Raw genomic sequence first — 21,543 nt, 5'->3', positions numbered from 1 at the left:
CAAGAGAGGTGCTGGGTGTCAGCGCCCGGAGGTGTGGTGGGACCAGCCCCGGCTCACTGGGAGCAAGAGGGGAGGCCAGAGTGGTGGGGAGAAGTAGGAACCCAGGGCTCCCCAGAATGAGGAGAAGAGAACAGAGGAGGTCAGACCTCAAGGCCTCTGAGCCTGCAGGGAGGACTTTGGGCTTGTTCGAGGCACTTGAGGGGCCACTGCCTGGAGACACAGGGCCCAAGCCCTTTGAGAAGTGTCTGTTTCTTACCAAGCCAAAGAGAGGGCAGGTGGTGGCATGACTGCTTCATGGACATAAGCTCTGGAGACTCCGAGGCTCCCTCCAGGTACCTGGCTGCTCCACAAAAAGGGAGCGTGACCCCCGCCCTAGGATTTATAACATGGTACAACAGGCGCTCCTCTCCTGCTCTGCCAAGGCCCTGGGCCAGCAGGGGCTGGTCAGGGGGCACTGGGGCATGTGTGACCAGATGTCCACCTGCACACACCAGGCCTGGGCAGGGTAGGATGTGCAGGCTGGCTGGAGGAACACAGGTATCCTCAGAAGAGGCCCAGGCACAGCCAGACCTCTGTCTGGTCTCATTCCCGTCCCTTCTGTCCCAAGGCTTCCAGCAGGTGTGGTCTGCTGCCTAGAGGGTTACATGCCAGGGCTCAGCCTGGGAGGGCCTAGGAGGCTCCCCCTCCACCACCCCGGGCTCTGTTTAGAGAGAATCTCCAGGCTCATGGGCCAGTGCTCTGTGTGCTGGACAGTGGGGGGACGGGCCAGGGAGAGGTGGGGGCAGCAGAAGGGACTGGGCTGGGGGACTCCTTCCTATTCCACTTTCCTCAGCTCTGCCCACTCACACACCATGCCACACACCGCAACACACTCATTAGCCACATGCACACACCACAACACACACGCCACACCATACTGGGCATCAGATCACACCGTACACTCCCATACACTCCACACCACACTACTTCCCGTACACACACTGCACCCCTTACATACCACACGGTACACACACACTAATATAAACCACACACATGCCACTCCACAGCACACTTCCCAAAGCATTTACATACCACACACACATACACATCATGTACACATGACACCGCATACACATACCATATGCCACGTGTGCACACACAGCCCACATGTTACACACAGACCACCAACAAGCACTGCACACACCCTGCCTTTCCCCTTGGCTTCTCAGGGGCACCATGCAAAGTGGAAACAGCCAGAACGAGCCCCTGGGACACGGGCAGGGGTGGGCAATGCCTGACCTTCAGTTTTCCTGCCTCTCACAGCATTCTGTCATGTCTCAGTAAGAGCATCCCCTGAGGAGCAGCCAGCCCATTTTGGTTGAATGGTGCAGCTGTAGAAGGTCACACAACCCAGTGGTGCAGATGTAAAGTGACAGAGATACATTCCCTTTCCTGTCTGGGGACCGGAAGTCTAAACTCAAGAAGGGAACAAGGCTGGCTCCTCCTCCGTGTTCTGCGTACCTGATGGTGCAGGCCCTTGGCCCCAACTTCTGCCTCCACCTCTGTAGGACCTTCCCTTTCTGCACCTCGATGTCCCTCCACAGTCTTCCACAGGGGCCCAGACTATGGTCTTGGGGTCCCTAATTAAACCTGCAAAGAGGGCTCATCTAATAAGTTTCGGGGTGGCTCCAGGGGAGGGGCGCCATTCCCCCCAGACTCCCACGCAGCGTCTTCAGAGTCTGAGTTGTTTGACTGTGGCTCACCTGGCTGCCTCGGCACGTGTGCCTCCTCCCAGGCTGGGGCCTGAGCACCTCGACTGACAGCACCTCACAGGGCCTGCACCCCTCAGTGAGCACAGCTGGCTTCAAGGGGCTGGCACCTTGGCTAGTGGGGGGCTCCAGTGGGAGCGGGGTAGCTCAGGTGCAGCTGCTTGTCCTCGTGGACAGAGGAGGAGACTGAGGCCCAGTTATTAGCCCAGGTCAGGTGGGAAGGCGCTGAAAGGGGCTGAGCCTGGGGCTTGGGTGTGGGATCATCCTGGTCCTGGGAGAGGACGTGGAGGTGGGCAGGAGTCGGCTGGCTTGAGAAACTGAAAGGAGGTCTGTGTAGCTGGGTGACATGGATGGTGTGAGAGTGGAAGGGAGACCCCAGCAGGGAGACACCGGGCTCCACCAGAGCAGAAGAGTCCGTGCTATGCTCTGATCTCATGGGCTCAGAGGTGGGGCTTTCAGCAGGTGACGGGATCGTGAGGGTGCTAACCTGGCCAGTGGATCCGTCCTCTGATGGGTCTCTGGGATGTGCTCTTGGGGGGTCTCCCCACCACGACTTTGGCTTTCTCACTACTCTGCCTCCTGCCTACCATGAGATGAGCAGCTTTCCTCCCCCACGCCCTTCTGTCATGATGTTTCTGCCTTGGAGCCAGCCAAACAAAGACTGAACCCCTGAAACTGCGAGACAATAAACTGCTTCTCCTTTAAGTTGTCTATTTTGTCCCAGCAGGGAAAAGCTGACCAGTGCTGCCCGCCCGAGGACTGCCCTTCACCTTGCAACCATCCCTCAGAGGAGCACAGCTGCCTCCTTCCTGGAATAGAATTTCTTTCCACAGAGGTGCGTTGAACCCTTCGGGCTGGGTTACAAGGGGGCACTGAGGAAATCAGAGCCCCGGGCAGAGGCACAGGCTTCCTTGGGCACTATTCCAAACACACATAGCTGCTGGAGTCAGGGCACAAGCTTTTCTGACTTGCAAGGGAATGGCAGAGACCAAGCTGGAGCGCTGAACACCCTCCAGGTGTCCTGCTGTTCCCAGCCAGCAGCAGCTCCAGGGAGCCTCCAGGTCGGATCCATCTCATTTTACAGTGGAGAAGCTGAGGCTGCCAGCTGAACTTCGTTTTGGCGGTTTGGGAACAAAACAATAAAAACAACATGTTATATAGACTTGTTTTGCTCACAAGCCGAGGTCTCCGGGGGCCGAGTTCTTGCTGTTGATTCTGTGCAGGAAGAGCTTGTTTGGAACTTGAGGCCTCCACACGCTGGAGAAGAGAGGAGAGGTTCTCTGGGGCCAGGGTGGAATGAGGGTGCCTTCCTCCAGCTCCTCGGGCCAGGCCTCGGCTCCTGACCCTGGATCTCAAGGTCGTTTCTGTTCTGAGCATTGCTATCTGGGATGGTTCAGCAGCTGAGGCAAAGGCGGGCACCGTCAGGAACAATTTTTTCTAAACTAAAATCTCAGTATTCAGGTTTAATTGCAGAGTTGGCACTTTGCAGTAAGTGGGTTTTGGGTTGCAGTTTGGGCACTTGGTTTCTAAAAGGTTTGCGATCACGGCTATGGGGCTCTGTTGCCTGGCAGAAGTGACTTTATATTCTGGGATCCCCTTTTCCCCCTGTGTGACCCCAAGTAGGTTCCTTAAGCTCTGTGCTCAGGTTCGCACAAGGCCCAGAGACAGGAGCCCCGTGGCCCTTCCCTGAGAGCTGGTTCCCTTTGCCCCACTTCAAATTTGAGAGGTGCCAACAGGAAGCGGGCGGTGGCAGGGCAGCGTAACAGAGCTCCCAGGCCGGTGAGGGTGTGTCTGCACAATTTGGTTCTCTGCCTCGGGGCTCTGGGAAAAGCTCCAGGCTGGAGCAATTTTATCACATTCCTTTCTTTACCCACCCAGCCTTGAATTTCATGGAAAACAAAATAGAGAACAAAACAGTCGCCTCCAATTGCTTTAGTTTTTGCACAGATTTTTCACATCTTTCAGACCTGGGTTCTTGTGTGTGGCCACCTCCTGGGTGGGCGCTCTTAGGTGAGGTCTTTCACTTGCCTGTCCCTCAGTTTCCTTATGTGTAGAAGGGATCCAATCATGAAGCTCCTGGCTTGTGTTTAAGAATGCCTGGTTAGTCCTACAGGCGGGTGGCACAGTCCTCGGCACAGAGCTGAGGGCTGCAGAGTGCCAGGGTGGTGGTAACTGCTGGACTGGCCTCCCTTACCTGCAGCAGTGCTGTCTTCTCCCAGCAGACCTTGGCCGTCACTCTCTTCGGTGGGCATCTAGAAGTTTCTTTTCTTCTCTAGAGCTGCTCGGCTCTAACCTTACTGGTGGTCTTGGGCAAAATGCTGCTCCTGTGAGACATCAGTTCCTTTCCTGGAGGTGTCCAGAGACCTCTAGAGAGTCATGCAGCAGTTGCATCCTGGGGTCCATGTGGCCTTCCCTCATTTCCAGACAGCTGCAGTGTTCTCCCTACATGTTAGCTTCCTCTTCTCTAGGTGAAGGGGTAAACCTGTGTGTTGGCTCTTCTGAATCCATTCCGAGCATGCCTCCACCGTTGCTCAGTTATCCTCCCTCATGGGGGACAGGTGTGGTGGGACCTCAGGCAGGGCAGCCGCAGGGCAGAGGCAGGCCCTTGGCCCAGTGTGTCTGACTTTGAGTCTCCAGCAGAGTGACCTGAAATGGAAGGATGGATAGAGCTTATGTTTCTAGTGATTGACCTTGAGGTCAGCTGAATGTAGTCCCCCTCAAATATCCATATTCCTAACCCCAAGAACCTGTGAACATGTTACTCTATATGGAAAAAAAGAACTCTGAAGATGTGATAAAATTGAAGACTGTGAGATGGTATATTAGCCCCTCCGGGGTGCTATAATAAAATAATTCAGATTCTGTAATTTATGTTCAGCACTAATTTATCGCTTCCAGTTTTGAAGGCTGGGAAGTCCAAGATCAAGGCACTGGCAGATTTCATGTCTGGTGAGGGCCTCTTGTTGAGTTCATAGAAGTCACCTTCTCTCGGTGTCTTCACATAGCAGAAGGAACAAAAAGGCTCCCTCGGGCTCTTTTACCAGGGCACTGACCCCATCCACAAAGCCAGGGGTCTTGTGACCTCCAAGAGGCCCCCTCTTGATGCTGCCACACTGGGGACTGGATTTCAGCATGCACTTCTTTAAGCAGGGGGAAGGAGGTGCATCCCGACAGCAAATGGGGAGGTGACCCCACACCGTCCTGAGACCTGATGTTACCCCAAGGGCTCCGATGAGAGGGAGGCAGCCACAGTGTCAGACAGAGCAGGTAGAGAGAGGCAGGAGGCAGGGAAAGAGATGATTACCTGATGTGGGAGTGCTGGCCCAGGAAGGAAGCCCCCCAGGTGGAAGAAGCAATGACTGGGTCTCCTTGGGAGCCCCTAGAAGGAAGGGAAGTCTGCAGGTGCCTGGATTAGAGACCTCAGCTCTGCAGAAGTGTAAGGAAATACGTTTGTGTTGTTTTAAGCCCCTTAACTTGGAACGCCCAGCTGAACTGAGTCATCGTGTTTCTGGGCATGGAAGACCCACCTGAGAACTGTTGCCAAAGGCATAAGAGGAGAACTGGAGGGGAAGATTGTATTCTGTTGATTTTCCTGGAGAAGCTTGGGCCAGCTGGTTTTTCTGAAGGGAACTCAGCTGTTCTCCACATGGGAGGAGCTCAGGGCCTTGCTGTCGCTGGCAATGGCCGCTGTCCTCATCAGGGCAGCTCTGGTCTTCACCTTGAGCATTGCTTCCTGGCTCCAGTGCAGATGCCTCAGCCTGGTGACACAGACCCTTCACCCTGACAGCACAGACTTTCTAGCTTCCACCACTAACCCCTGGGCCTTTCTGGTGCAGATCCTTGATATAAACTAGCATGAGACATGGCCATGGGCTCTAGGCCTTCAGCTGGACTCGTGGGGGGCGTTCCCATGGGATCCAGGCCCTTGGCTGGATTCTTTGGGTCTCCAGCGCATGGAGAGATCTCTTGCACTCCTCTGCACTTGACTTTTTGGGTGAATATTATAAAATAATCCTATAAATTATGAATCTTGTGTTAAATCCATTCCCTTGCAAACCCTGACTACAGCAGTGGGTGGTAGCTCTTAGAGCAGCAAGTGGGAAGGGGACCCAGTGTTGCAGTCTTCGAGCTCCCACCCCAGCCTTCTCATCCCCTCTGACAACTTCCTGAAGATTTGTGCTGTCCCTGCCCTGCCTCGGGGCTGGCTTGCCCAGGCTTCCCCAGCTGAGTGTGTGCACCGCCCCATGCAGTGATTTCACTGCAGAGCAGGTACTCCTTTGGCGGTCTGTTTCCCATTCGAGCTGCAGTTCCGACGCGTAATGGCTGAAGCGCGTGCACATGGTCAATTGTTTGGAACTGTTGCAAGCACTGAAAGGAAGACTGATGCTGGATGTAGCAAATGCAAACAAACAGGGTACTTGAGGGGCCTTAAGGAAGGTGTTAGAGAAAAATCACAGGAGAAAAGCAAGCAGGGTCTGCAGTGTGACCATGGAGCTGTTCCTGCTATGGCTTCAGGGTTGGAAGACAGCGGAGTCACACATAACCCACCTCCTGGGACTGGTGTCATTACTACCCCCATTTCCATGCATGCCCTGGTCCTGGTGCTGAAGACCAGAGCCTCGAGCTCTCAGTTTATCTCAGGATCTCTTTGGGGCTGCACGCTCATGGAGGTCAAGGCCATGTCCATCACTCAGGTCCCCAGCACCTGGCAAGAGCCACAGGTCCGTCCCAGGGTGTGTACCCAATGAGCTTTTAATTCCCTGCCTTCCTCTCCTGAGCTAAGCAACTGCTTTCTTCTACACCTGTAGCACATTACATTTACTAAAAGCTATTGGGATGGTCCAGAGGAAAAACCATGCATCAGAGTTCAAGGCCCAGTGCTAGCCACATCTGGACCTTTAGCAAGCCACTCCTGTTCTGGCTGGCCCTGGCTGTGGCAAAGACTGGGTTGTATGTCCTGGGATGACAGCTGTAGAAGGCCAGGACCTCTCAGTGTTGACTTTCCACCCTGCGGCGCACAGAATGGCTGACTACAGAGTCACACATTCAAGTGTCTGTTGTTTGGACTGAGGAGTTTGTCTCTGGAAGTCACGTTCCCCTCCATTTCTCCACCACCATCTTCATTTCTTACCTGTGCCTTTCTCCCTTGGCCTCGGAAGTTTCCTCCCTTCTAAAGCGGGGGGATCTGACTGTCCCCTCCCCGTGAAGGCTGTCTCTTAGCAACCTCAGGCTCTAGGCCAGCCTGTAGGCATGGCTGACCATGCCCTACCTGCTCTGGCCTGGCACTTTCCTCCAAGGACCCCCAGCACCCTTATTCCAGTGATGTGGAGCATCTCTAGCTCCCCACCCACCTTGGAGGCCCCTGGCCTGGCCTTCTGCTCTCTGCCTGCCACACCAGGCCTTGAGGTGACACTGAGAAGTAGCTCCAGGGATGAGTTAGCTGGGTCATAATCTCCACTGTTCCACCTTCTAGGGGTGTGGCCTTGGGCATATGATTTAATCTCTCAGGGCCTTCAATTTCTCCGTAGTCTGGTAGGAAAAATATACCCCTGGCTGAAGAGCAGTGGGAAGTTTTTGTGATTTTTATGGAAAGAATTAGAATGGGACCTTGTACATATGTTATATGATATTGTGATTAATATCTCAGTCTTTCAGCATAGAAACTCTTTTTTAGTTTTTGAGACTTGGCTCAAATTTTAGTCCTTCCAAAAGCCTTCTTTGAAATCTCTCACCCTACTATGGTCCTGGACAGTTCTCCCTTCATTTCTGTCAATGTTGGCTTGGTACATTCAGGAGCTCTGGTGTTTGGTGGATATATGTTTTGTTATAGTCTCCGGTAAATCAATCCATTTGTCATTACATAATGTCTTCCTTGTCTCTTGTGACAGCTTGAACTTAAAGCTCACTTTGCCTGATTTTAGCACAACCACTGTGCTGTCTTTGGGTACCATTTGCATGGAATATCTTTTTCTGTCCTTTCACGGTCACCCTTTGTGTCTTTGTTTCTAAAGTGAGTCACTTGGCAGCATATTGGTGAATCCTGTTTCTTCTTCTTCTTTTTTTTCTTCCCTTCTCTTCCCTTCCCTTTGCTTCCTTTCCCTTTCTTTCACTTCTTTCTTCTTTTTTGTTTTTGTTTTAGTTCATTCGGCCACTCTGTGTCTTTTCACTGGGAGCTTAACACATCCCATAGCCTTCTTTCACTCTCTCTGTCTTGAGGGTTAGCGACTTGGACTCTTCGATGTCTTTGGAGTCTACATCTCCAGCCTCGTGCTGTAGCTACCAGACTGAGGCATTTGTTTGCACCCCAACCTTTCGTTTAATCTTGTGGTTCTTTGAGAACAGAGAATTGCCATTTCTCTGACACTCAGTGCGATCCCTGGATTTAGCTGGTTTTCCATCTATTTTATTTATTTGCTTGTTTGTTTGTTTTTGCAGTACTGGGGATTAAAAGTAGGACCTTTGGACTGAACTGCATTTCCAGCTCTTTTGTTTACTTATTTGTTTGAGACAGTGCCTTGCTAAATTGTTAAAGTTCTTAAACTAGACTCCAACTTGTGAGTGCTGGGATTACAGGTGTGCACCACCATGCCTGGCTGCATGGATTTTGAGTGAGCAATATTGGTGAGAATATTAACAGTTCATGTTCATCAAACACTCATATTGGGCTAGGTGCTGCTGAAACATAAGCTCTTTCCTTGTATTTCTTCACATTCTCACCACATCCCTGGGAAATAGGGACTACGATTGTATCTACTGTGTAGGTGAAGTGGACTCAGATTCTGGGGACTAAAGGAGATCTTCACTCACCCCATTGGGAAATAGCAGACCAGGATTCAGGCTCAGGTCAGTCAGTTCCCAGCCTGGGTTTTATAAACCTTACTTCTGCCACAGTTAGCTTTGGGTCTTGCTGTGCAGGACAGAAAACTCTAAGTGGCTGTGGCCCAGATAGAAAGGAAACTACTTCTATCTCATCTAAGAGAGGCCCAGGACAGGTCACCTGGGCTGGCAGCAGTGCAGCAGCTTCATCAGGAGCCCAGGGCTCCATTTTCTGTGCTCCATCATTTGCACATAGCATCCATTCTCAAAGTCTCACGGCCCAAGATGGCTGCAACAGCTCCAGCCAAAACCACATCCACATTCTAGGTCACCAGCAGAGTGACCTTTAAGGGAATCTTTTAGAAGTTCTGGGCATGATTTTATTGCTATGTAATAAATTACTACAAACCTAGCAGCTTAGAACAACATGCAGCTATTGTACCAATTTTGGGGCCAGAGTCTAGCAGAGCTTAGCTGGGTTCTGTGGTTTAGGGTTTCACGAGGCTGAGCACCAAGTAGCACTGGGCTGTGGTCTCATTGGAGGCTTGGCTGGGGAAGAACACAATGCCACACTCACATAGCTTTTGAGAGAATCCCACTCCAGTGGCTGGAGTAGAAAAAGCCTTCCATTTCCTGTTGGCAGTTGACTGGAAGCTGCCTTCAGCTGCTGGAGGCTGTGACACTTTCCTGCCAAGTGGGCCTTCCTCAGCAGGTGACTTACTCCTGTAAGTGAGTAGGAAAGAGAGAAGGAACCTTCTTATAGACAGGGCTCACCATCCCATTGCTGACTTCATCACAGAGACACGACCTGTCCCAGGCGAGGATCATGGGGCCACTGTAACAAACTCTATTACATCCTGTGAGACCCTTCTGCTCCCTTCCCGATACCTGACACAGAGTCACGTGGTCACAGTGGACACAAGGGATGCTGAGAATGTAGTTCCTTAGCTGCTCAGCAGTGTGTCCATTTAAAAATAGGGCTCTGCTACCAAGAAGGAGGGATATTCAGAGCCATAAGTCACCTTTAAACTCTTTTCCCAAGGCTGGGGATGTAGTTTAGTGGCAGAACACTTGCCCAGCATGCACAAAGCTCTGGGTTCAATCTCCAGCACTACAAAAAAACAACACAACAAAAACCCTTGTTTTGCCATTATTTGTGACAGAATACATGAAATTGTCAATAAACACAGACATTTTCCCTTTTCCCACAGATTGTCCCTGTCACTAATACTTTTAATGGCAAACAAATCCCCTACTGTAGACCAGTGCAATGTCCCCTCCTCTTAGAAAGTTTTCTGGCAGTCATTGTCCTCCAATGCTGGCTTCTTTGCAACTTGGCCATATTCCCAGTTCGTTATGTGCTTTATTGCATTGTTCTAATTTCTTGGTCAATACAAAGGGCAAAACCTAAGGAAGCAGTCTGAAATGCCAAAGTAGCTTTGGGGACAGGAATAGCCATGAGGGAGTTTGTAATAACGACAAACATTGGATACAACTTTGGTGCCCAGCCTAGTTGTGATAAAAAGATACATCACATGTGAGAGTGATAGGCCATCATAAAATTATGTTTATGATATGTATATAGCAAAAAAGTGCTCAAGGTACATAAGGTAGAAATAGAAATAGAATAGAAAACTGTATTTAAAAACCATGACTTCAATCATGTAAAAATGTGCAATGAAAATAATAGGAAAGATATACTATTTTGTTTCATTGGCAGACGAGATTTCAGGTGCAATTTATTTCTTCTTATTCACATTTTTGCATTTTCCAGACTTTGCATAATAGACAAAAATAGCTCCATAAATAGGGAAGAGCACTGGTCAGACCCACAAGCACTGACGGGAAGCCGAGTCCCAGCCGGCTGGAATGGCACAGGCAGGACCCAGTTGAGGTGGCAGCAGGCTTTGTGGCCCCTCAGTCAGGCTGAAAATGGACTCCTCCCAGGACACCATCAGCTGGTGACAAGGAGGGACTCTGAGCCTAGTAGGCCAGAGTTTCTCTTCCCATGGCCCATGACGAACAGAAGTGGAGGGGCTGGCCTGGAGTTGGAACAGCATGAGGTCCTCCTGTCAGGGCTCACTTGTTTTCCACCCACTGGTAGCAGTGTCGTGGGAAAGCCTTCACACCCTGCCTGCAGCTGATGCTGCCAGTGTCCCAACCGTCTCCCCTTGGTGGCCGATTGCTTGCTTCTCAGAGCACATGAACATCTGCCTGAGCAGGAGCTGCAGTTGCAGCAGGACGTGGCTCAGGGAGCAGCCCAGGCAGGCCTGGGCTGGGGGACCCAGGTCCAGCTCCTTCTCCTGTCAGCCGTGCTGAGTGACTCCCAACAGCCTCCCAGACAAGCCTGGGGACACAGCCCCAGTGGAAACCCATCCTGTGTGCCCCCAGCATCTATGCGTCTCCTCCTTTCCTGCCTCCCTTTCCCAGTCCGAGTTCTTCCTAGATCATTTCCCAAATAAACTGCCTTCTCAGGTCCCTGGGAGACTCCCATTCTAGGGGAACCCAACCCAAGGCTTGACACCCCTCCCTGGCTCCACTCCGGCATGTGGAACATTCTGTGTTCCTCACGGATCGTTTACCCCAGGGCTTCAGTAAAGCAACTGTCAACATTCCAGACATCGAGGCACAGGGGCTGCCAGAAACAGGCCCATGGTGAACACCGAGTCCACCGCAGTCTCGAAGTAATTCAAAACAAATGTGAGAACATGGCTCTGAAACAGAGGAAAAGTTCTATCAAACTTGGTGTTGGCAACATTAGTAGTAAAGAGTGCACTGATGACCAAGTGGCGGAGAAGAACAGTCAGAAGCATATGTAAGCCCACAGACTTTCCTGCTTCACCAAGTAGAGTGAGTGAGTGCTCACTCACAGGTGCTGATCAACATTGGAATATGTAGCAAAAAAGAAAAGCTTCTTGATGTTTTTCCTATATGTGCTTAAGGACAGGGATATGCAGGAGAGATGTGTTCTTAGGTGATCTCACTGTGGGAAGATCATAGTGTACATTTACACAAACCTAAGGGTGTAGGTCAACCATTCAGTGCTGCCTCTCATTGCCATCACGATGTGCAGTAAACATGGGAGGCATGGTGTCCTGCCTGTGGACCAAGGGGTAGTGCTCATAGTACAGTTTTAACTTTTCTCTTCTTATTAGAGTATGTTTATGATACATACTAAATACATTCACCATAGGGAATCGGAACATACACTTACCAATCTTGATCTCTATTTCTCCTGTCCGAAGATTCTCTTCCCATCTCTGCAGCATCAACCTCTCTGTTTCCTAGCACCCATTTTTTATTTTGTTCCTAAATTCTTTATACTTCGGATTTCTCATATAAAAGAAATCATGTGGTATTTAATCTATATCTGATTTGTTTCACTTAGCATTACAGTCCCAAGGTGCATACATTTTCCTATGAATGACTCAAATTTAACCTTTTTTATGGCTGATACATATATAATTATATATATACATAATTATGTATATATAATTTTTTCTTTATACATTCATTTATTGGTAGGCATTTGGCTGCTTCTAAGATTTAGCTATTATGAGATGTGTGCTACAAACACGGATGTACATGAATCATTGTGTCATAATTATTTAATTCTTTCAGAAAGATACCCAGAATAAATACAGCTGAGTCAAATGGAATCTCTGTTTTTATTTTTTTTCCATTAAATTTATTGGTACATTTTAGGTATACAATATAGTTACATACATCATTGGGGTCTTGTACCATGATGTATCTTGGTTCTTATTTTTTCCCCATTCCCCTGCCCTCCCTTCACCCCCTCCACCCTTCCCTATTTACAAAGACTTTGTTTCCATTTTTTTCTTTTTCTCATAGCTAAATGGATGCACATTGAGCCCATACTCTTAAGTGAAATAAATAGGACACACGTGTAAATAGCGAATAGTTTCTCTGATGTGAAAAATTAAAAGTGTAAATAAGGTTCAAAATGTATAATTGATAATGTGAAATAGGAAGAAGAGGTCCATAGGAGTAGGGGAAAGGAAAGAAGGGAAAAGATAAAATAGTTTTAGTTTTCTGAAGAATGTACTGATCTCCATAGCGGTTGTACTAGCTTACATTTTCAACCACAATGGAGAAGTATTATTTTTCTCAAAAATCTTCACTAGTATTTGTTGCTTTTGAATTTGTGATGATGGCCATTCTTTGGGCGTTAAGGTGGAATCTCAGTATTGTTCTGATTTGTAGTTTTCAGTGGTTGCTATGGCTGTGTCTAGATGTCCCCCCAAAGCCTCATGCAGTCACAGGGGTGGGTTTCAGAGATGGTTGGGTTGGATCTAGAGTGTGTGATGCTGGGATCAAGACTGTATGATTACTAAATTGGTGCACAGATTAGTTGGCATAGTTCTGGCTAGGATTAAGGGTGTGAGTGCTATACCTGCCCTAGGATGGGTGGCTTGCATAAAATACAAGGTATAGAAAGAGGGCTAATGTGCTTTCAACTGCCTGCTGTGGAGTATTTCTCCTCTGTGATGTCCTTTTTGCCATGCCTGCCTTGGAGCCAGCCAACTGTGAACTAAAACCTCTACAAACTGTGAGCTAAACCTTCTAAAGCCTTTTCTCCCTTAACTTGTGGGTGTTGGGTATTTGGTCTCAGCAATGAGAAAAGTAGCTGAGTACTTATTCATATATCCATTGGCCATTTGCACTTCTTCTGAGAAGTGTCTGTTCATTTCAGTTGCCCATTTTTTAACTGGGTCTTTTATTTTTGGCCATTTGAGTTTTTTGGAGTTCTGTATATCTTCTAAATATTAGTCCTCTGTCTCAGAAGTAGCTGACAAAATATTTTTCCCAGCATGTAGGCTGTCTCTTCACTCTGTTGGTTGTTTCCTTTATTGTACAGAAGTATTTAAATTAGACATAATCCCATTTATTGATTGTTGGTGCTATTTCTTGTGCTGTTGGGGTTCTGTTGTGAAGTCTTTGAAAATCCCTATGTTTTCAAGATTTTTCCTAGTTTTTATTCTTTTCTTTCTTTTTTTTTTTTTTTTTTCTGGTACTGGGGATTGAACTCAGGACCTTGTGCTTGTGAGGCAGGCAGAGGCTCCACTGAGCTAAATCCCTGGCCCTACTAGTTTTTTTTTTCTAGCAGATTCAGTATTTTTCTTTTCTATTTATAAATCTTTGATCTATTTTGATTTGATTTTAGGGTAGGGTGAGAGAGATCTTAATTTATTCTTCTGCATGTGGATAACCAGTTGTCTTGGTCAATTTTCTCATCACTGGGATAAAATACTCGATACATGTAACTTAAAGGAGGAGAGATTTATTTGGCTTGTGGTTACAGTTTATAGTTTGCCAGAAAATAGCATGGCAGTGGGGCATAATGGAGGAAAAGCCACTCACATCATGGCCACCAGGAAGTTGAAAAAGAAGAGTGGAGCCTGGGAAGGGATCACCCTTTTAGGTCATGTGCCCAGGGACCTGTCTCCTCTGACCAGGCCCTGCCCCCTGACAGCAAATCACCTATATGGTCCCCAGATTCAGTCGCCTTCCAAAAGCCCTGCCTCTGAGCATATGAGGCCTTTGGGGGCCATTATTGACCCGAACCATGACACTAGTTTTCCCAGCACCATTTATTAAAGAGGATATCTTTTTTCCAGCATATGTTTTGGCCCCTTTGGGAGAGATCAGATGGGCGATGGTACCTGGATTTTTTTCTGCATCCTCAATTCTGTTTCATTGATCAGCATTGTTTTTGTGCCAGCACCATGCTGTTGTTAATCACTGTGGCTCTGCAATATAATTCAAAATCTGAAATTGTGATGCCTCCTGATTTGCTCTTGTTTCCCAGGATTGCTTTTGCTATTCTAGGTCTCTTCTGGTTTCATATGAATTTTAGGGCTTCTTGTCTAGTCCTGTGAAGAATGATGGTATTTTGATTGGGATTGCTTTGGATCTCTATGTCATTTTTGGCAATATGGTCATTTTACCATATTGGTCTTGCCTATCCAGGAACAAGGGATATATTTCCATTTTTTGATGTTGTCTTCAATCCCCCCCCTTTTTTTTCAGAACATGGTAGTTTTTACTACAGAGGTCTTTCACTTCCTTGGTCAGGTTAATTCCTAGGTATTTAATTTCTCTAAGCTATTATAAATGGAATTATTTTCTTGATTTCTTTCTTGATGGGTTCATTATTGGCATACAGGAATGCTATTCATATTTGTGTCTTGATTTTGTATCCTACTACTTTGCTGAATATGTTTATTGGCACTAGGAGTCTTTTGGTGGAGCTGTTTGGGTCTTTTATGTAAAAGATCATGTCATCTGTAAATACAATAGTTTCACTTCTTGCTTCCCTATATGTATCCCACTTATTGCATTTTTTTCTTTGCCTGCTTGCTCTGGCTAAACTTTTGAGTATTACATTAAGCAGGAGTGATGAGAAGGTACAGCCTTGCCTTCATCCTGATTTTAGAAGAAATGCTTTTAGTTTTTCCACATTGAATATGATGTTGCCAGTTAGTTTGTGATAAATCCCTTGTATTAGTTTGAGATAAGGCCCTTCTATACCTATTTTTGTTAAGGTTTTTAATCATGATTGGTTGTTGGATTTTGTCAAAGACTTTTTCTGCACCTATTGAAATGATCATTGACTTTTGTCCTTACCATGGCACATTTATAGATCTACATACGAACCATCCTTACACCCCTGGGATGGAGCTAAGTTGGTCATGATGTATGATCTTTTATGATTTGTCAAATTCTGTTTGCCATTATCTTACTAAGGATTTTTGCTTCTATATTTAAGGAGAATGGCCTGTAGTTATCTTCGTTTCCTTCTTTCCTTTTCTTCTCTCTTTCTCTCTTTCTTTCTTTCCTTTTTCCTTTCTGTTAATTCCTTATCCAGTCTTGTTATACAGAGTAATACCAGTTTCCAGGAATGAGCTTGGTAGTCTTTCCTCCCTTTCAATTTCATTGAAGAATTTGTGGAATATCAGTGCTCTTTCTTTACTGAAGTTCTGATAGAATTTTGTGGTGATTCCATCAAGTTCTAGGCTTTTCTTAGTTGGGTTTTTATTACTGTCTCTATTTCATTGTCTTTTATTGGCCTAGTCAAGGTTTTTATACCTCCTTGGTTCAACATTGGTAATTCACATGTGTCTAGGAATTTCTCCTTTTCTTCTAGGTATCTCAATTGGAAAGTGAATTTTCAAAATAATTTCTTATAATCCTCTGGGTTTCTATGGTATCAGCTGTGACTTCATCTTTTTCATTTCTAATTACATTGGTATACTTTCTTTTCTCTTCTTATTTGGGTAAATTTGGCGGAGGGTTTATCATCTTGTTTATCCTTTTCAAAGAACTAACTCTTTGATTCATTGACCTTTTATATTGTTTTTATAGTCTCAATTTTACTCAATTTCCACTCTAGCCTTTGTAATTCCTTTATTTCTACTAGTTTTGGATTTGGATTGTTCTGTTTTTCTACCTTGAGATGAATCATTAGGTTATTTATTTGCAATTGCTCAATTATTTTATTATGTGTATTTTCCTCGTAGAGCTGCTTTCACTGTGTTCCACAGATTTTGGAATGTTGTGCTTTCATTGTCATTTGACCTAGAGACTTTGTAATTTCTCCCTAGATTTTTTCTGTGATCCATTGGTTATTCAGTATGTTCCTTAATTTCCTTAAGTTCTGTGGTTTCTTTGCTGTTGACTTCTGGTTTCATTCTACCATGATCTGATAACATGCAGAAGGTTACTTCAATTCTCTTATATTTATTTAAGCTCAGTTATGACCTAAGATATGGTCTATTTTGGAAAAAACTCTATGTGTTGCTGATAAAAAGTATGTATTTTGTTGCTGTTGGATGAAACACTCTGTAGTTTATCTGTTAAATCCATTTGTTCAATGGAGTGTTCTTTGCTGATTTTTCATCTAGTTGACCAATTTGTGAGGGCAAGGTATTGAAATTCATTTTGATTGTACTGGTATCTGTCATTCCTTTTCTATCCAGTGAGTTTTGTTTTGTGGTTAGGTTCACCAACATTCAGCATATAAATATTTACAATTGTTGTCTCTTCCTATTGAATTGCTCCCTTTACTAGTAGGCAGTGCATCTCTATCCCTTATATTTGTTTTGGCTTGAAGTCTGTTGTATCTGAAAATAAGATGGCTACTTCCCCTTGACTCCAGGCTCCAGCTGTATGGAGTATCATTTTCCATCCTTCCCCTTGCAGTCTGTGAGATTTTTTTAATTAATTTTATTTATTGGTACATTTTAGGCATACAATATAGTTACATTCATCATTGGATCTTGTACCTGTACATGATGTATCTTGGTTCTTATTTTTTTCCCATTCCTGGCCCCTCCCTTCACCTCCTCCACCCTTTCCTATTAACAAAGACTTTGTTTGCATTTTTTTCCTTTTCTCCTATTTTTTCTTTCCCCTTCTTTCCTTTCCCCTACCCTTCCCATTTCCCCTATTCCTTCAGACCTTTTCTTCCTATTTCACAATATTAATTATACATTTTGATCCTTATTTACACTTTTAGTTTATCATGCCAGAGTAACTATTCAGGATTTACACGTCTCCTATTTATTTCACTTAAGAGTATGGCCTCAATGTGCATCCACTTAGCTATAAATTATAAATGTCTCTAGTTTCTCCTTTATGGCTGAGTTAGTACTCCATTTTATTAAAAAACCACATCTTCTTTATCCAGTCTTCAGTTGATGGGCAATTGGGGTGTTTCCAAGCTTTAGCTATTACAAACTGTGCCGCTATAAACATGGGTGCACATATATCGCTGTGGTATGATTCTTTTAATTCTTTTGGGAAGATCCCCAGCAGGGGAATAGCTGGGTCAAATGGGACTTCCAATCCTAGTTGTTTGAGGTATCTCCTCCATACTGATTTCCACAGTGGTTGCACCAGTCTGCACTCCCACCAACAATGGAGAAGGGTTCCTTTCTCCCCACATCCCCACCAGCATTTGTTATTGGTTGATATCTTGATAGTAGCCATTCTTTCTGGGGTGAGGTAGAATCTCAGTGTTGTTTTCAACTGAATCTCTTGAATGACCAGCAATGTTGAAAATTTTTTCATATGTTTGTTTGCTGCTTTTACTTCTTTGTCTGAGAAATGTCTGTTCATTTCAGATGCCCATTTTTGAATTGGGTCTTTATATTTGGGGGGGTCTGATTTTTTGAGTTCTTTATATATTCTAAGATAGTAGTCCTTTGTCTGAGGAACATCTGATAAAATTTTTTTCCACAGTGTAGGTTGTCTCTTAGCTCTGTTGGTGGTTTCTCTTGCAATGCAGAAGATTTTTAATAAGATGAGATACCATTTGTTGATTCTTTCTGCTAGTTCCCATGCTACTGAGGATTTGTTCATAAAGTCTTTTCCTATGCCAATGTCATCAAGAGTTCTACCTAACTTATCTTCCAGCAAGTTTAGTGTTTCTGTTTTAATGTTTAGATATTTAATTCACTTGGATTTTCGTTTAGTGCATGGTGAAAGATAGGGGTGTAGTTTTAATGTTTGGCAAGTTGAAATCCAATTTTTTCAACACCATTTATTATAGAGGCTATCTTTCCTCCAGTGAGGATGGTTGGCTCCTTTGTCAAAGATGAGGTAGCTGAGCATGTCTGGAGTTGTTTCTGCATCTTACAATCTATTCCACTGGTCCTCAGGTCTGTTGATTTGCCAGTATCATGCTGTTTTTATCACAGTAGTTTTGTAGTATACTTTCAAATCGGGGATTGTGATACCCCCTGCCATGTCTCTGTTGCCTAGAATTGGTTTTGCTATTCTAGGTCTCTCCTGGTTCCAGATGAATTTTTGGATTGTTTTCTCTAGTTTTGTGAGATATACTGTTGGGATTTCAATGAGGATTGCATTGAATCTATATAGCAGTTTTGGAAGTACGGTCATTTTCACTATATTGGTTCTTCCTACCCAGGAACAAGGGATGTCTTTCCATTTTCTTATATCCTCTTCAATCTCTTTTTTCAGAGTGTTGTAGCTCTCAATGTAGAGGTCTTTTGCTTCCTTTGTTAGACTGATTCCTAGACATTTCATTTTTTTGAATGCTATTGTGAAAGGGACTGTTTCCCTAGTTTCTCTCTCAGTGAGTCTGTTATTTTTGTACAAGAAGGCTATTGATTTTTGAGTGTTTACCTTGTATCCAGCTACTCTACTGAATCTGTCAATTAAGTCTAGAAGTCTTTCAGTGGAGTTTTTTGCGTCTTCTATGTAGAGTACCATATCATCTGACTGAGCTACATCTTTTTTTTATTTTTAAAGCTGTCACATTTATTATTTAGGCTATTTAGGCAGTATGCTTCTGTTGAAAATGAAAGCGAATTTTTCAATTGCTTTAAAAAAAAAGTAAATACTAATGAATGAATTTACTGTTATACACAAAATCGTCTATGTTTAAAGTGAGAATCTTTGCCAATCGAAAGGTGCTGCTCCAAATTGTGAATGGTATTATGAAGAATTGCAATCACTTTGTTGTTTTCTTCTTGAAGATGTTGAAGCTTCCTTCTGTAGATACTCTGCAGGGAAATAGTAGCAGCTGGATATGGTTTTGATTTAGTCTGAACTCTCACTAGTTTGGCATCAAACTCCAGCTGTAGTTTGATTATTTCATTTTGCTTTTCTTTTTCTTGAGTTATTAACTTTGCATTTAACTCTGAGATTTCCATCTCCTTTTTCTTTATTAGATCTTTGTGCTTTTCTTCATTTAATTCAACTTTTTTTCTGCATATCTTGATAAAGTTTGCTTATTTCTATCTTTTGTCCTTCCTCTTTGATTTTCATTTCATGTACAAGTTTGGCAATATTATTCTTATATTCCTGTTTGTGAGATTTCATCTTTTCCCTTGTCATATCAGCATTTCTTTTTAGTTGTTCATTTTCACCTCTCAAATTGTGTTGATATTCAGTGGTCTGTTGTTGCCCTTTTGTCATATCATGAAGAGCAGCACATTCTTTTCTACTTGAGTCTTCCTTTGTTTGCATTACTTTTAATAAACAGATACTCTTTTCCAACTGAATTTCCAGTATGTTATTCTTCCACTGGTTTCTATCATTTTCTTTTCTATCTGTGAAAAATCCTTTATAAGTTTGTCAATATTCACACTGCTAATTTTTTATGTACATTCTTTGCTACTTTGATCCATGCTTGAACTTAATGAATACAGTAAAATTTTGCTGTTGTTCCTGGTTCCTCAAAATGACTGAGCTACATCTTAAAGGGACCTACCAAAGTAGGGATACAAAGGCTGATAGATGATCACTTCAAATATCCTTCTGTGAAACTTTGACAGTATCCTGGAGCAACACTAGCCCAAGACCAAAAGTCTAGGCTACTTTCAATGCAAAAAACCAAACCCCGCTGAGCTGTGCTGGCTCCAAATTCTGTGAGGTGAAGCTATGTGCGCATACCCGCTTCTCTGCAGGCTATGGAGGTGATGTCACGGGGACTGAGGGGTATAGGGATCACGCCTCACCTTCCAGAAGCACAGGGACCTCAGAAACTAAAAGCAAAATAAACACACTTTCCCCTCTGCCTCCCTCCCCCCAAACCACAACACAAACCTGTGAGCTTTTTTTTTTTAATGAGGTGTGTCTCCTGTATGCAATATATGATTGTTTGAATATATTTTGTTGTTTGATCCAATCTACCAGTCTATGTCTTTTGATTGAGGAATTAAGACCATTGACATTGAAGGTTACTTTTGTAAGGTGTCTACTGAATCCCATTATTGCATTCTTTTTCAGTGCTTTTTCCTTTATTGTTTTCCTTTTGCTTAACTACTTTCCTAGTTAGATGTATGCATTTCTTTGGGCTCCTTGGTGTTGTCTCTGTCTAGGATTCAACTGAGTATTTTCTACAGTGCTGGTTTAGTGGTTACGTCTTTCTTTAGGGGTTGTTTTTCACTTCTGTGTCAAGTTTGAAGGCTAATTTTGCAGGATATAGAAGTCTGGTTTGACCATTGTTTTCCTTTAGGGCTTTAAAACTTCATTCCATACTCTCCTGGCCTTAGAGTTTGTACTGAGAAATACATTGTTTTTCTAATAGGCTTGCTTTATGGATTACTCGTTTTTCTCTTTTAGCATTTGCTATTCTGTCCTTTTGTTGAATTTCTGAACTTTTGGTTATGATGTGTCATGGAAAGTCTCCTTTTTGGTCCTGGCTATTTAGGGTTCTATATGCTTCATGTACTTAAATATTGCATTCTTTCTGTAGGTTTGGAAAGTTTTCTGGTATAATTTCAGTGTATATATTTTTTATACCTTTTTGAATACCTTTTGTCACTATAATTCTGAAGTTGAAGTTTTGGATTTTTTGAGTCATCTAGCAGCTGTTGGATCCAGCTGGCATGGTGTCTTGTCATTTTTAGGATATCACTGAGTTTATGATCATACACCCATTTTGTCTTCAATTTCTAACACTCTCTTCTGTTGGGCAAATCAGCTACCCATGCTTTCTTTGAATTTTCATATCTTGTATTTCTGCTTTTTCCCTTTGCATAATTTCTAATTCTTTGCCAAACTAGTCCTTCTTATCTTGTATTGCTTTGTTTAACTCAATTAGTATATTGCTTGTTTGTTCGTTACAGTCACCAAGCATTTTATCAGTAAAGTCCTTGATCAGTTCCATTTGGAACTTTTTGTGCACAGCTATTATGTCCCTGCTGTTTTCAGGGCACTAACCCTGTGGCTATTTGTTCTAGCAGCCATCAGAAGCCGATGCTAGTGGTGCCTGCCAACGCTCACCGAAGGTTCCCACGTGCCTATGTTGTGCTCAGCATGTTGCCTTTGCTGATTCATTTAGCTGTGGAAAGAAGTGATGTAACCATCACATGGGTATTGAATGGCAGGTAGAGACTGGAATCCAGGCTCTCAGCTGCTCTGAATAGCATAGGTAAAGATCTCTGACCCAGAGACTTGGTGGCTGACTCTGCAGCAGAACCTA

General features: G+C 44.6%; 1 long non-coding RNA gene and 1 pseudogene across 2 annotated transcripts in view; one reads left to right on the top strand and one right to left on the bottom strand.

The window, feature by feature from the left end:
- The first annotated feature begins 1,963 nt into the window (after window positions 1-1,963).
- LOC147830247 (uncharacterized) overlaps window positions 1,964-21,543 on the top strand; it is a 32,039-nt gene continuing 12,459 nt past the window's right edge. The window contains exons 1-2 of one of the 2 annotated variants that reach the window (XR_015441307.1): window positions 1,964-2,075; window positions 2,476-2,583. This is a non-coding gene — a long non-coding RNA (uncharacterized LOC147830247). Of the gene's footprint in view, window positions 2,076-2,472; window positions 2,584-21,543 lie in introns of both variants that reach the window. The other variant, XR_015441306.1, reaches the window with a different exon arrangement.
- LOC101718385 (coiled-coil domain-containing protein 152-like) lies at window positions 18,974-19,744 on the bottom strand (annotated as a pseudogene).

Source organism: Heterocephalus glaber, unplaced genomic scaffold, assembly GCF_053883595.1.
Source record: "Heterocephalus glaber isolate CG9 unplaced genomic scaffold, H.glaber_assembly_v1.0 deba00000281, whole genome shotgun sequence".
Lineage (NCBI taxonomy): Eukaryota > Metazoa > Chordata > Mammalia > Rodentia > Bathyergidae > Heterocephalus > Heterocephalus glaber.
This window is presented reverse-complemented; position numbering and strand designations above follow the sequence as displayed.